At 36.5% G+C, this 16,080-nt stretch overlaps 1 protein-coding gene across 1 annotated transcript in view; it reads left to right on the top strand.

Annotated features, from left to right (window-relative positions):
• The window catches only part of GPC6 (glypican 6), a 1,376,210-nt gene that overhangs the window by 855,229 nt on the left and 504,901 nt on the right, over nt 1-16,080 (top strand). The window lies entirely within an intron of this gene.

Here is a 16,080-nt window from a genome sequence, read left to right as displayed (position 1 = left end):
GGAAAACTTGATATCTGCTCTTCAGCACTAGACCACATTTTCATTCTATTATTTTTGATGTGTGATAGTAAATAATCCAGAAGAGCCCGTGTTTTTTGCTGCATCTGGTTTCCTGTCAGTGAAAAAGGGAGAAAACCAAATGGGCTTCACCATAGGATCAGTTAATGAGTTTTCAATTCCCACTGCATTTATGCTTTATTATTTAAATTTATAGAAGTTTGTGCTGTCATTCCAAGTGAAGTGGTTTTCTGCAATTTGACAAGCTGAGAAAATATCTATATCTATATCCATCTTTCAGATATATCTTTACGTGTGCTTAATCTATTTATATGTGTGATATTCCTTCTGATTTATGACAGAGCCAGTGGAGAGAACCTGAATCTGATGTTAGCACACTTGATGTTACTTTAAGGATGTAAAACACAATGTCTCAATGTTAATAATTTGTGACACAGAATGAGAGAATTCATGGTTAGAAAGAGCTACATTCTTTCTGCTTTCTGCTTGAGCCGAGTCTCCCAGCACTGGGGCCTAACCCGTGTCCCCCTTGAGGACTGCTGTGGCATCTGTGACCTACAGACAGCCAGTGCCCTGGGAACGAAATGGAATGATGATGAAAGTCCAGAGCTGTTAAAAAAGAAGTATGACAAAAGGAGAATCCTGAATTGTATCCTTTCTCCCTGGGTAATCAGTGAAATAGAAGGAAGGCAAAGAATGAAGAATTTTGGCAAGTCTTTAAAGTATTTTATGTTAAAAATGTGTAGTGATATGCTTTCTAATTATATGATATTAACATAGGTAGATGATCCTGCATTATTGGGATGGGCCCAATGTAATCACAAGTTTCTTAAAAGTGAAAGAGGGAGGCTGAAGAGGAGGTCAGATGACGTTATATGAGAAACATTTCACCAGCTATATTTGGCTTTGAAGATGAAGAGGCCAAGAGCCAAGGAATGCAGGCAGCCTCTAGAGTCTGGGAAAGACAGTGAAACAGATAATCCACTAAATCCTCTGGAAAAGAATGCCGTCTGCCTAAAACTAGATTTCAGCCCAGTGAGACCCATGTTGGACTTCTGATCTCCAAAATTGTTAGATAATAAATTTGTGCTGTTTTATGACACTATAAATTAAAGAAATAGAAAAGGTTTTATAATCCTTGGGGAACATTTAAAACTATCTACTTTAAATAGGAAAAGGATTTATTAAGCAGATTTAATTTCCATTTTAGCAGTTCTCATACAGAATTTTAATGTGGCCTATAAAGTTGACAAATACTGAAGGAGGACTATTAAAATGAACATTTATACATATTTGTGTATATACATATAAACATATATTTCATTTCTCCTCTTCTACTCATGTCCACTCTTCCTTCTCAGTCAGGTTAGATCTCCCCCTATAGAGTTTAGAGAAATGCCTGGTTCTCAGGAAACCTCTTTTTACACTATGCCAAATGGACTTGGGCCAAAAGAAGTGTTCTGATTCCCTTGCACAACAAATGAAGTCTAATGATATTATTATAACACGTTCATACAATCCATGATGCAGTCAACTGTACCTGTATCCACTGAGGTTGTTTGGCCCTTTTTAACAGGTGATCACCACAGTGAATTTAAAAAACAAAAAGTGCAAATACTGCCTGACCTGTGGTGGCACCTTGGATAAAGCGTCGACCTGGAAATGCTGAGGTTGCCGATTTGAAACCCTGGGCTTGCCTGGTCAAGGCACATATGGGAGTTGATGCTTCCAGCTCCTCCCCCCTTCTCTTTCTCTGTCTCTCCTCTCTGTCTCTCTCTCTCTCCCTCTCCTCTCTAAAAAAAAATGAATAAATAAAAAATTTAAAAAAAAGTGCAAATAAGGTATCCATATATGACTCAGTCCATACAAAATATGGAATCAATGAAGCCCTTCACTAAAGTTTTAAATGTTGCACAACTGGTTCTGTTTTTTGTTTTGCAGAGCCATTAAAAGATGCTTTGCATTTTGATTTTCCCTTCATTTGTTCCTAGATAGTGTCAAAATGGTAATAGGGTGCAATGGTTTATGACCTCCTGAAAAGAGCCCAGAAAGAATCTAGCAAAACAGTATTCCTTTTATTGGAAATTGGACAGCTGTTTGATTGTATAGTGAATGGTGTTTGTGCCCCACCCTGATCCTCTGTACAGGCAGGTGATTTCAGTCCTATAGGACACCTTTGTTCCAAAGACATCACTCAATCATGGGAGTCATCTGGTTTGAGAAGAGACACTTCTCTTCCTTCTTGTCCTTCTGGGAGGTGGAGAAAATCGGCTCCCAAAGATGGAATAATAGCGAGTTTCCTATCTCACCCAGTTTCTTGTGTGTTTGGAACTGGAGTGGAAAAATGTCTGTCTCTTTGCCTGGAGGCAGGATTTTCCCTGTGGGGCAGTTTATGCTCAAGAGGTCCTCGTGTGATCAGGTGGAAGCAACCTCCAGCTGAAATCACACCTGAGCTGGCTCCATCCCTTTTCTTATTCTACCTCTTACTCCCTTACATGTTCTTCCACAGAGTGTGCAAACCCTCCATAAATCCCTTAGAAGCTTAGACTCTGCTTCTAAGGGATGTGGCTAAGGACAGAATGTAAACTAACTAAAACTTCTAAGTAGTAATTTTTATTACCTCAAATATTTTGTGCATTGGCTTGATTTGAATTCAGAATGTTTAATTATAATGTTTTTATAGAAAAAGAGATCATCTGAATTCTCAGATCCTTTTTGAAATATCTTGAAAAGTCTTCACCTTCTGAGTTTAAATTCCTTATCTTTGATCACTGATTTCAGAGCAAAGCTGCTCTACTATAGGACATACAGCTATTCCTGAACATGTGTTAATTGCTATTTCTTATCTGATGAGACCACTGTAAAAGTTTTTCTACAAGAATGTAACAACATCTCTGAAGTACATGGCTGTTTTCTTATGCAAATAAAAATGCCCCATAGTATAAAATTTATGAATATTTTTATCCTATTTAGTGAGAAACTTAATCATCCAAAAGTTTGTCCTTTGGGGGAGAATAGGAGAAGCCTGCTTTATTAATTTGTGGTCAATAAAAATTTGTTTAAAATAACAAACTTGGAAAAATATAATTTTCAATTTTATATTCAAATCATGTCAGTGGCATAGAAAATAGAATTTATTAGGGAAAATGCTATAGCTATTTGCATAATTTCCTCATGCCGAAAAATCTGGCTGCTTATTACTCTAGCCTGGTTTAACATTGCTTTCAGATCCTTACTCACCACCTAAGCCTTTTTTTTCTCCTCAATCTCTGTGGAGATCGCATAAAATATGCACTTAAGCTTATGTAAAAAGAACACGTTCTTCCATTTTCTTCCAAATCATTTCACAGTCTTCTGGGTTTGTTAATAAATTTAGTTGTCAGTCATCTTCTTTGGTAGCTATTTCCATTAGAGATTTTTGTGTTGGTGGTAAAGCCACTAAAATTGCAATCTCTTATCTTCAACAATGTTTTATTTCTCTTTATTTTATTCCTCCATGTGGTTAAGTCTCTTACTAATCAGTCAAGAAATATCTAATAAATGAGATCTTCCTTTTCTTCTCATTCCTTCTAGAATTAGAATAAATACTACAGAATTCATTTCTAATCTTCCATAAAGTTCTATAGAATGGTTTGCTTTTGGTGAATATGACTAACTTAGACATTTTCTATATTGTCAAAGGAAAGTGGAATCATTGGGAATCATTCTGACCTTTCATCCAGTGCAGATAGGGCCCAGAATCTGCGACAATTTAACCAGACCAAGACTTTCCCACACACACAAAGCTGAGATTACATTTTTGTGCATGACTAAATAAATATTTATTGTTAACCAATGTGATTAAAAAACACAGTCCATACGTTCAAAGAGATTGAATTCTAAAAGGGAAGACAAGTACAGAAACGAGCAATCCTCATACACCATGATTAGTAGCAGATGTCTGACAAGGGCCTGGAAGTGGAGAGAGTTTGGGAAGACTTGCCCATCTGCTGTTTGGGAGAGACTAGGGGAGAGGTCAGGGAAGGTTTTCAGTTGATAGAGTTAAGTTGAAAAGGGCGGTTTTGATTATATTAACCCTAACTTATTTAATTCTCTTACCTATCATGATTTAGGTAGTTCTTTTTTTCTCTAAGTTAAAAATTAAATTACCCCTTCCTTGCTAAAAGGTTTTATTGCTCTCATAAACACTTTCCTTTCACATTCACCAACTTTGTGAGGATTAGGGGTGTTTACTCATGACAGGAAACCCAAAAAAACAATGGCTCATATAAAATGGAACAGATTTTCCCAGCTGGTGGATTGTAAAATATACTGTTTATCAAAATCTCTAAAACTGGTTTTTCCTTCACAATCACCTCTTCCACCATATGGTGTTGACATGAGTTTATACAAAGAGAGTCCCACTGTTCCTATATCCTTAACAGCCTTTGTTCATGTGGTTATACTCAAAAGATTTTTGGATGGAACATTCAAAATTTTTGTACTTGCATTTGGAAAATCCAATTTCTAATGAGAGCTGAAGAGACCTGTGTTAGGTCTGGGTGCTCCCTTGTTATGGTGTGTAGATATGGCAAGTGTTCACCCTAGATTCAGTTGGGATTCCAGCTATTGATTTGTGTCTATTTATTTATTTATTTATTTGTAGCGAGAGAAAGAGAGTGTGTGGGGGGGAAAAGAGGGAAGGACACAAACAGGAATGGGGAGAGATGAGAAGCATCCACTTGTAGCTGCATCACTCTAGTTGTTCATTGATTGCTTTTCATACGTGTCTTGACCAGAGAGCTCCAGCCAGCCAAGTGACCCCTTGCTCAAGCCAGTAATATTGGGCTCAAGCCAGCAACCTTGGGCTTCAAGCCAGTGACCTTGGGGCTTAATCCAGCGACCGTGGGATCATGCCTATGATTCCACACTTAAGCCAGTGACCCTGCATTCAAGCTGGTGGGCCTTGCGCTCAAGCCGAATGAGCTCGCACTGGTGACCTTGGGGTTTCGAACCTGGGACCTCAGCATCTAACCACTATCCTACCACCAGTCAGGCTGGTGTGTGTCATTAAAGGAGTAAAATTCTGTGCCTCTGTCTGATAGTATCTTTGACCTGAATTCATTATATATTTAACAGGCAAGGTTGATACATTAGTTGATGTCCAGGAAATTAAGAGGATAACGAGAAGAAATTTCACTCAAAAGAAAAATTTGGGCAAAACCTGAACCCTGAGAATACACTTATTTATAGAGATTGCCAAAGCAAAAACCAAAAATCTACTTTGGGTAATACTGGGTACAGCAAACATGAATGTTTTTCTCCTGATCCCAAACTGTCTTGCATGTATAATATAGTTGATGCTAAGGGTTGAATAAATTAATCAGCAACTGAATAATTACCATCTTTCAGATATGTGGGGAAATCATGCACCTAGAGCATAACCCTGTTCTTATTAATTTCTTGCTTAATTAGTAGCAATGGCATTTACAGCCCCTTAACATTATAAGAGGATATACAATTGTTAAACATAACTCTTAAGAAAGAAAAACAGACACAGAAACTAAGGAGAGAGAGAAAACTATTCAAACCTTTGATGTTGAACATCTCTAGATGTTTGTAGATACTGTTATATTGGAAAATTTACTTATAAAAACATTTTTTAAGAGTGCTGGGTTCAAAATTCAGCCAATGGCAGGTTCCTTGCCTTACATGAAATAGAACACTAGGGAATTAAGAGCAATTTCATAAAATTACTCACATGCTTTTTTATGAGAAAAATACTTAAATACTGAAAGGAGCAAAATGGCAATTAAAATCATTTATTTAAAATTTAGGAGGAGATTGAAATGCTTTTTTTTATATACTAAAGAATAATCTGATACTGTCTACTTTTTCAAACACTAGAGCCTCCTGCAGCTCAAAATTGGGCTGGCATCCTCTGGGTCCCAGGATTCTGATTGATTTCAGCTGTCTTGTTTTGATTCAGTAGCTCCCAGAATAATCCCAAATTTACATCATCACAGGGTTACAAAGCCACATCATCATTGAGGAGATGGGTGTTATTTTTCTTCCCACATATGTTTTTACATCATTCTGGGCATTATTTGATGCATGAAGTAGGCTTTACATAAGTAATAAAAAGTGGTTTTGATTTTATTGTCACTCGGTTTGTATTCCTGTAATAAAACAATAGCACAGAATGAATACTGCAAAACTGACTGAAAACAAGGATCGCAAAGTGAAAAGAGATCTCAAGAACCCCAAACTCCTTCACTTTGCATAATGTAATTAGTAAATAAATTTTGTGAAAAATATTTTTTGCAATAAAGAGATAGATTCAAATTTATTGTACCACTTTTCTTAGCTAACACAAAGATATTTGTGTCAAAAAGAATGATCACAGTAAGTGAAGAATCTGAATACAAATTAAGTCATGTGGTTTTCATTTTTGTTAAGAACCCTCAAATATAAATTTATTGAAACTAGGTGAATATGGTAATACAGGGGAGAAAAAGCATTGCTAAATTGCATGTACAAGTGTAAACGAAAGGGTTTACTTGAGAATCATCCCTACAAATTAAAGCAAAAAACTAAAAATACTTCCTTCTTTGCATCATTATTTGAATGTATAAGTATTTTTTAATGAGGCAAGGGGCAGTATCTTAGATATGTCATTATCTCTGACTTCATTTGAATAATTAGACATAGCCTAAAAAAAATAGCTTCTTCAATTGAATAACATTTTCTGTCTTTAAATAACACAGAATCAAGATAACAGTGACTGAATCAAGATATGTTGTTTTCCCCTTAATGTGTATAAAGCCCAGCAAGTAACAGTACAAGGCAGATGTGGTAGGTCGCTAACCAACAAAGATCTAGGGTCTGTGACTCTAAGTGCTCTGCACCCTGGACATGTGGCCTAAGGACCTGAGAGACTGACTGAGCTTGACCATCATCACATTTCCTTTTCAGCTAGAAAAAAAGCTCAAGGGAGGTCACTCCTGCCTTTAAACACAATTCTCAGAGTTGCACACTCAATCTCTGCTTGTATTATATCTAGAATGCAGGTGACCGTGGTGAGATGCAAGGGAGCCCAGGAAATATCTCTATTCTGAGTAGCCAACTGCCCAACTAAAATTTTGTGTTTCTCTTACTGGTGAAGAATAAAATTAGATAATGAGGGACAGCCCATAGAATATCACAGTTACTATGGTCTGAAGATACACAAATTGTAATTTTCCCCTTTCTATGCTGATGACCGAATGTTTTTAGTCTTATTATAATCATTTTTTAAGTCATTATTACGAGAGAGACACAGATCTTTGTTGGATAAAAGCATGAATTGATCCATTACTCAACTCAAATTTTTCACGTTAACAAAGAAAACGAATTTAAATGCTGTGTGATATAATTTGAACCACAATATTATTTTATTGACTTATACTGGGAGTTCCCAAAATTAAACATGTAGTTTTATCATATTGAAATGTTCAGTTTTATCAAGACCTCTTTGACTTGTTACTCCAATCACTTTTTTTTAACCTTTTAATGACATTTACTGAATTTGGAATATACTCTTAGACAAATTGTGGTCCTACAGAATTTATTATCAAATAGATATTCAAAGACAGTGAAGTATTTAACAAAGATTAGGACGTGTACTAAAATTTCATTGCAAAAGTTATTTTGAACAAAGATGAAGTAGGGTCAATGCATTCCTTTAAACCCTTTGAGTAGTGAGTTTTTTTTTCATGCTTGCTGGCCCCTGGGATTGAGTGTTTTTCAAAAAATGAAATTAGTTACAGTCACAGTTTTGTTAACTTAAAATCATGTTTGTTTGATAACTAATTTATGGAAACAAAAAGAACATACATTTGTCTTTTTTTAATGTTGCCTTCGTAAATGTACGATCGTACTCTGGATGGTCAGCAGGCATGAGGACATACATAAATGTTCATACTACTCAAAGGGTTAAGTTGAGTAAGTAAAAGACAATAGAGACAAGTAAAGAGAGATTTGGTAACTTTAGAGTAACAGGAAGTGAGGTGTATTCCAGAATAGGCAGACAGCAGGAAAGAGAAGACTATGTATACATAAAAATCTATTATCTACTTATTTAAACAACTGTTGTACTTTAATTACTTTTCTTCATTATAATATTAGGACTTATTAATTGTAGCAACATCTATAAAAGGGTGTAAAGAATATAATAATTATTAATCACTGTTCTGTCACCCATGGGAAAAAAAACACTACTATTAGTACTTTATTGTGTGTTATTTTAAAGTATTTTACATGCATTTACAATTGTGTGTACATTTTAATATGGTTAATATTTTGTGCACTGTATTATAAATCACCTACGTGGTTTTTTTGTTTTGTTTTGTTTTGTTTTTTTTGTATTTTTCTGAAGCTGGAAACGGGCGCATGCGCCCGACGGGGATCCACCCGGCACGCCCACCAGGGGCGGCGCTCTGCCCACCAGGGGGCGACGCTCTGCCCCTTGGGGGGGGCCACTCTGCCGAGACTAGAGCCACTCTAGCACCTGGGGCAGAGGCCAAGGAGCCATCCCCAGCGCCCGGGCCATCCTCGCTCCAATGGAACCCCTGCTGCGGGAGGGGAAGAGAGAGACAGAGAGGAAGGAGGGGAGGGGTGGAGAAGCAAATGGGCGCTTCTCTTATGTGCCCTGGCTGGGAATTGAACCCAGGTCCCCCGCACACCAGGCCGACGCTCTACCGCTGAGCCAACCAGCCAGGGCCTCACCTACGTGTTTATAAATTACTTTTAAGATTAACATGAGAGAATGTTTGAAGAATAATAAATACGTAGTTTGTTGTTTGTTTTGGGGGGGGGTTGGTAAAACATGGCTTGAACAGTTGCATAAAATATAAATTCTACAATTTAACCAGTCTCATATTGGAAAAGCTGAGTGTGTTTAGAATACATACATTGTAGCATACTAGTCTATGCTTTAATCCTGATGGCATGTTTATTTTAAATAATTTTAGATCAAATTTAGTCTTTAGTTTTCTCATTTGTTAAGTGGGACTAATATTAGCACCTACCTCATGAGTATCATAAGGATCAAAAGCATTGACTAATTCATACACAGTAAGGATTCAATACCTAATAACAACTTTTATTGGACATTAAAATATTTCTAATTTTGTTATCATAAACAAATGTTGACCAAGCTTACCGTTTGAGGCGTAAATTATTATTTTGTTCAGTCATGCATACATGCATTCACTCTCTCACTCAAGAAACAGTCATTGAGCAGTTACCATTTGCCAGATATACTTAAATTTTATAATGAACTCCTTTATTGTGTGCCAGATAAGAATCAGTTATCATAGTTTTTACTAACTGGTATTATTATAATGTTAATGTTTAAGTAAATGTTGTTTAAAACATGCAGTAAAGATTTCATGAAAAGACAAGAGTCTAGAAAAATTTTTAATGATTTTAAATTTGACCATAACTATGAAAATATTCTTTCCACAATTATTCCTCAATATTCAAATTCTTGTTTTGATCATTTAGATAAAATAAATTGTTACTTTCCTTAGTCTAGCAGTGGACTAAAAGTGTTACTTTCAAAGCTACTTCTGCACAACCATAATATTAATACTTTGGAGCTTGATCTCAGGCAGACCTTCTTTACTCTTCTGGATCATCTGTGGGAAGGCCCTGTCAAGATAAAGGAGTCAAAATTAGTACCTTTAATCTATGTTCTATTTCTTTTGCATTTACAGACAGGCTCTTTAGAAAATTTGCAAAGATCTACCCAGATGTGAGGGATATATTTAATAATGAATAAAATGACATCAGAATGGATTTTCCGGTCTCATCCACAAACCGTCAAACCCTTTCACTGCCTCTAGTCCTGCTGCCTTCCCTAGCCTCTCCCAACTGCAGAGGGATATTCGGATCCCCTTCTACTCCATTCTTCACTGTCTCTTTCATTGATTCCAGAATCTGACTTGGGCTCGGAATTACCAGGGCAGTTTTTAAAATTGTAGATCTCTGGGTTTTCTCCAGAAACAATGATTCAAAAACATTTGTGTGGGAGCTGGGAATTATTATTTTTTTAAACATGTTCTTGGTGCCTGACCTGTGCTGGCACAGCATTGACCTGGAATGCTGAGGTCACTGGTTTGAGACCCTGTGCTAGCCTGGTCAAGGCACACATAGGAGTTGATGCTTCCTTTTCCTCCCCTCCTTCTCTCTTTCCCTCTCTCTCTCTCTCTCCTCTCTAAAATGAATAAAAGTTTTTTGTTTTTTTTTTATTTTTGGTATTTTTCTGAAGCTGGAAACGGGGAGAGACAGACAGACTCCCGCATGCGCCCCACCGGGATCCACCCGGCATGCCCACCAGGGGCGATGCTCTGCCCACCAGGGGGTGATGCTCTGCCCCTCCGGGGCGTCGCTCTGCCGCGACCAGAGCCACTCTAGCGCCTGGGGCAGAGGCCAAGGAGCCATCCCCAGCGCCCGGGCCATCTTTGCTCCAATGGAGCCTTGGCTGCGGGAGGGGAAGAGAGAGACAGAGAGGAAGGAGGGGGGGGGTGGAGAAGCAAATGGGCGTTTCTCCTATGTGCCCTGGCCGGGAATCACGCCAGGCCGACGCTCTACCACTGAGCCAACCGGCCAGGGCCAAAAGTGTTTTTTTTTTCTTGGTGATTATAATGCAATCCAAAGACTGGCATTTGGAAACAAACTCTTGTCAGGGTTTGAGGAACCCACCCACAACCACCACATAACCTAAATTGTACCTTCTTTCACCTCATCCATTGCTAATCACAGCCCTTTTGTATGCCGCATTACAGCATCAGCGATGGCAAATGACATGTATCAAGTGTCCTTTTTGATAGGTCTTCTACAACACAGAAGTACTAAATCAGTTGTTATATTTAATACATAACCTTAAATGTTATATATATGATGTATTAAAATCATGTCTGATGCATAGGAACCATATAATGAATATTATTGAATAATATCTACAATTAAATATTAAAGAGAAAGAATGATCATGGCATATATTATTATTTTTTTACAGTTTTATGTAGGTATAATTAATATATAGCATTGTGGAAGTTTACGATGTAGAACCTTAGGATTTGATATATGTATATGTCAGGAAATGATTACCAGTAGGTAAATTAACATATCCATCACCTCACATAATTGCGAGTTTTTGGTGTATGGTGAGGACATTTAAGATGTACTATCTTAACAGTGTTCAGTAAATTATAGTCACTATGCTGTACATTAGCTCCAGGTTCATATTCATCTTATAGCTGGAAGTTTATACCCTTTGGCCAACATATTCCTATTTCCCCCACCAACCCCCCAGTCTCTGGCAACTATCTCTGTTTCTATGAGTTAAGGTTTTTAAGTTTCCACATGAGAGTGAGGTGATACAGTATGTATCTTTATCTGTCTGACTTAATTCAATTATCATGATGGCCTCAAGTCCATCTATGTTGTTGACAATGGCAAGATTTTTTTCTATCTGTGGCTGAATTATAGCCAATGTGTATGTGTGTGTGTGTGTGTGTGTGTGTGTGTATGACATTTTCTTTATCCATTCGTCCATTGATACACACTCAGGTTGTTCTCATGTCTTGAATATTGCAATAAACATGGGACCGTGAAGTACAGATATCTCTTCAAGATAGTGATTTCATTTCCTTTGGAGATAGACTCAAAACGGGGATTGTTGAATTATATGGTAGTGCTATTTTCAAGAGCCTCCCTACTGTTTTCCATAGTGCGTGAATCAATTTACATCCCTACCAACATGGCACATGTTCCCTCTTCTCCACAACCTTGCCGACCCTTCTTGTCTTTGTTATCATAAGGCCATGCTTTATTTTTCTCAATCTTTACAGCAAAACTTTGAAGTTATCCATTATTTTACACATTTTATTGTAAATTAGAAAACTGAGTTACTATTCATAGAAATAGAAAAATGTAACCCAATTATGGACATCTGTAATTCCTTGAATGTGTCACGATTTCTCTCACCTTGATGAGGAAGGTAAGAAAATTCATGTGATATACTGTATTCTTCAACCATAACTTCCTGCCAAATGCCTTCCTATGTAGTTCCTATTCACACTTCATTGATTGTCGTTGTCTTTTTACCCACTGATTTTGCCAAATAGACTTTTAATTTCTTAAGCTGAGGGATTGTGTCTTATTAATAAATGTGTTCCCAGGACATATATTGAGTCTGACATAAGGCTAGTGTTTAGTAACTGTTAAATAATAAGGGCAGCAAGCTTCTCTGAAACCTACCGCTGCCCTCTTGGTGGTAACAAGTAGAAACGCAGGCATAGAACCTCAGGAATAGCTAATCTCTAGAGTAAGGATATCTAACAAATGCAATTCAGGTCCTATTTATAAAAAAAAGAAAAATGTAACCTGATTAATCTGCATTTATTTGGTAATAGATTTCTAGAGCAATGTTAGAAAAATTCAAAGTTGAAGTCTAGGCATAGTGCTAAAGAACCATTGCCCACCTCACCTATGGTCTTGAGAAAGGGAGCATAGAGGGGTTTGTGCTATGCAATTACCATCCTTCCATGGTCAGACTTTGAAAATCAGTAATAACTCTAAACTGTACTTAAGGACTTTAGGCAGAGGGACATAGTGGCCTAATTAGATTTCTGGATTTCTCTTTAGGTTGTATTCCATAAGGAGGCAGTTAACTTAGAATCAAACATTCTAATTCATCAAGCTTTCATGGATGTTTGGTGCCATTCCTAAATGAAAGGGAATTTGTGGAACTTAAAAACAAAGGGTTTCTTTCCCACGGAACTGTATTTTATTGTCTTCTCTTCTTTGTTTACTATGTGGAAACAAATAATATAGAAAACAGAAATGAATGAGTACAACATGTAAAGCATAGCTTTGAACGATGCACACACATGCACACACACAACTAAATGATTTTTTATCTCTTGGAAATATAGACATTCATCTTCTCATGCCTCAGAGAAAATGTACCTGACACTCTCATTGACAAAATTATCTCACTGACCACTGAATTCTAGACTTTTCATTAATTCAGAACAAACTTGAATTGTTATTTAGGATCAAAATTAAATCTAATATAGAGATATTGAAAGAATGGCAGTGTCTACCTCTTTTTAGAATTCAGTTTCTTCTCAGCACTTATCTGCATATACAGCAATATTGGATATTCCAACAGAAGCAAAGCAAGGTAAATACTACTCTTTGGAGATGCATTGTGACTTGCAAGGCCTGCATGTGTGTGAATTAAGCCAACCCTTTAAGGACACATCTAGGATAATATTTCATAGTGATAAAATGTAGAGTTGGGAGGAAAACATAAGATTTGACATTTTGTGTTGTGTCAAAGGTGGCAGTACTTACATATATTTCCGAAGTGCAGATATGACCTATATTACCAACATCTTGTTGCTATAGAAATCATAAATGGGCCCTGGCTGGTGGCTCAATGGATAGAGCATTGGCCTGGCATATAAACTTCCTGGGTTCAATTCCTAGTCAGCGCACATAAGAGAAGCAACCATCTGGTTCTCTCCCCCTTGCTCTCCCCCTCCTCTACCCCCCACCACAACCAGTGGCTTTATTGGTTCGAGCCAGGCCCCAGACATTGAGTATAGCTCAGTTGGTCCAGGTACATCAGCCTCAGGTGCTAAAAATAGCTCAGTACTCAAGCATTGGCCTCAAATGGGTTTGCCAGGTGGATCCTGGTTGGAGCACATGCAGGGAGTCTGCCTCACTATCTCCCCTCCTCTCACCTAAAAAAATATAAAAATAAAAGTAAATAAATTAAAGAAACTATAAATGTATGAAAACTCTTAATAGTTTACTGATATTTTAAAATCTCATTTTTATATTAATTTTTCTTAGTAAAATCAGAATGAACACAATAGATGGAAAGATGAAATTAACATGAACATTTTAGCTAAGTGTTCTTAAAAACTCAGTATAGCACAGTAATTAAGAAGAACAAATTAATAGCTATAAAAATAATCATGCAGATATAAAATACAGCTCAGGGAATATACAAATTAGGGCAAAATAGGTTGATAGTTGTGAGTATGTGAAACAGTTTATTCTTGTATTATTATTTATTATTGTACTATTTTCCATATGAATAACTGTAGACCTATCTTTGCCTTACCCAGTAATTAATAATATTATAATAACTATGTGTGGTATCAAATGGGTACTAGACTTATTAGAATGATCACTTGGTAAGTTACATAAATATCTAATCACTATGCTGTACACCTGAAAGTAATATAATATTGTATGTCAACTGTAATTGAAAAGTAAAAATTAAGTTATAAAAACTCAGTATATTACAATGAAAAGTCCCAAATTAAGTACATCTCCTAAACTAAAGGGGAATTACATAATGAAATTATAATAAAATGTTAAATTTTGTTCTTCCAGTTAATTTAAAAAATATTACATGGGAAAAAGAAATATGTATATACATACATGTATTGATTATTTTATACTGCTCTCTCTAGGAATAGTAGCTTTGGCAATACAAATGTAATCTCATATCAAGTCAAAGAACTTTATCCTCAGCATCTTTAACCATAAATAAAATACCGTAACCAATATTTTTTCTACCACATCATGTGTCTTCCATTTGCCATTAGACATCTAACCAAAATTATCTTACTTTTTAAAGTTTTCCATTGTGTCTTTACAATTTTATGCTTCCTTTTGAATTCCAAGTATGTCTTCTTAATTTTTACGCACACTTGATTTATAGGAAGATTTGTGAGATACCTTAGTGTGATTCTATAGTGATAATTAGGTTATAAGGAATATGTTCAAGGATAATGAAATTGTAAAGGTAGAGAATTTTAGGTATCAGATCACTTTTTTTTTTACAGAGACAGAGAGAGTCAGAGAGAAGGATAGATAGGGATAGACAGGAATGGAGAGAGATGAGAAGCATCAATCATCAGTCTTTTGTTGCGACACCTTAGTTGTTCATTGATTGCTTTCTCATATGTGCCTTGACCATGGGCCTTCTGCAGACCAAGTGACCCCTTGCTCGAGCCAGCAACCTTGGGTCCAAGCTGGTGAGCTTTACTCAAACCAGATGAGCCCATGCTCAAGCTGGCAACCTTGGGGTCTCAAACATGGGTCCTCCTCTTCCCAGTCCGACGCTCTTATCCACCGTGCCACACCGCCTGGTCAGGCTCAGATCACTTTTGAACACACAGGAATTAGTAGAGTAGAAGAAAGGGCTACTGTTGAAGTGTGCTCTCAAATTCTAGTAAGTGAAATTACTTGGCTCAATCGCCATTAATCATCACTTATTGGGTAATAAATGCCTGGGGGTATTTAATGATGTCACATCAGTCTTTATTAATATTAAAATTTAGAATTTATATGTATTTTTATCTTTTAATTTAAAATATATGTTTAATTACAGTTTGCATTCAATATTATTTATATTTGTTTCAAGTGTATATAGAGTGGTTAGATAATCATGTGCTTTACAAAATGTTTTCCCTGATATTTTCAGTACCCACCTGGCACCAGACATAAATACATATCACAATATTATTAATTATATACCTATGCTGTACTTTATATCCCTGTGGCTATTTTGTAGCTACCAAGTTGCACTTCTCAATCCCTTCAGCTATTCGACCCAGCCACTCAATCTCTCTCCCCTTGTCAACTATCAATCTTTTATCTGTACCTATGAGCGTCTTTCTATTTTGTTTGTTCATTTGTATTGTAGTTTAGGTTTCACATTTAAGTGAAATAATATTGTATTTGTGTTTCTCTGACTGACTTATTTCACTTAGCATAATACCCTCTAGGTCTATCCATGCTGTCTCAAATGTCTTCATCTATTGTATATGTGTACCACAACTTTTTATTCACTGTCTGTTGATAGGCAGTTGGATTGCTTCCATATCTTGACCATTATAAATAATATTGCAATGAATATAGGGGTGCATACATTCTTCTAAACTAGTGTTTTGGATGTCTTCAGCTATATACCCTGGAGTGAAATCACTAGAACATAAAGCAGTTTCATTT

Source organism: Saccopteryx bilineata, chromosome 6, assembly GCF_036850765.1.
Source record: "Saccopteryx bilineata isolate mSacBil1 chromosome 6, mSacBil1_pri_phased_curated, whole genome shotgun sequence".
NCBI classification, from domain to species: Eukaryota; Metazoa; Chordata; class Mammalia; order Chiroptera; family Emballonuridae; genus Saccopteryx; species Saccopteryx bilineata.
Note: the sequence above shows the minus strand (reverse complement) of the source record. Positions and strands in the feature narration are given on the sequence as shown.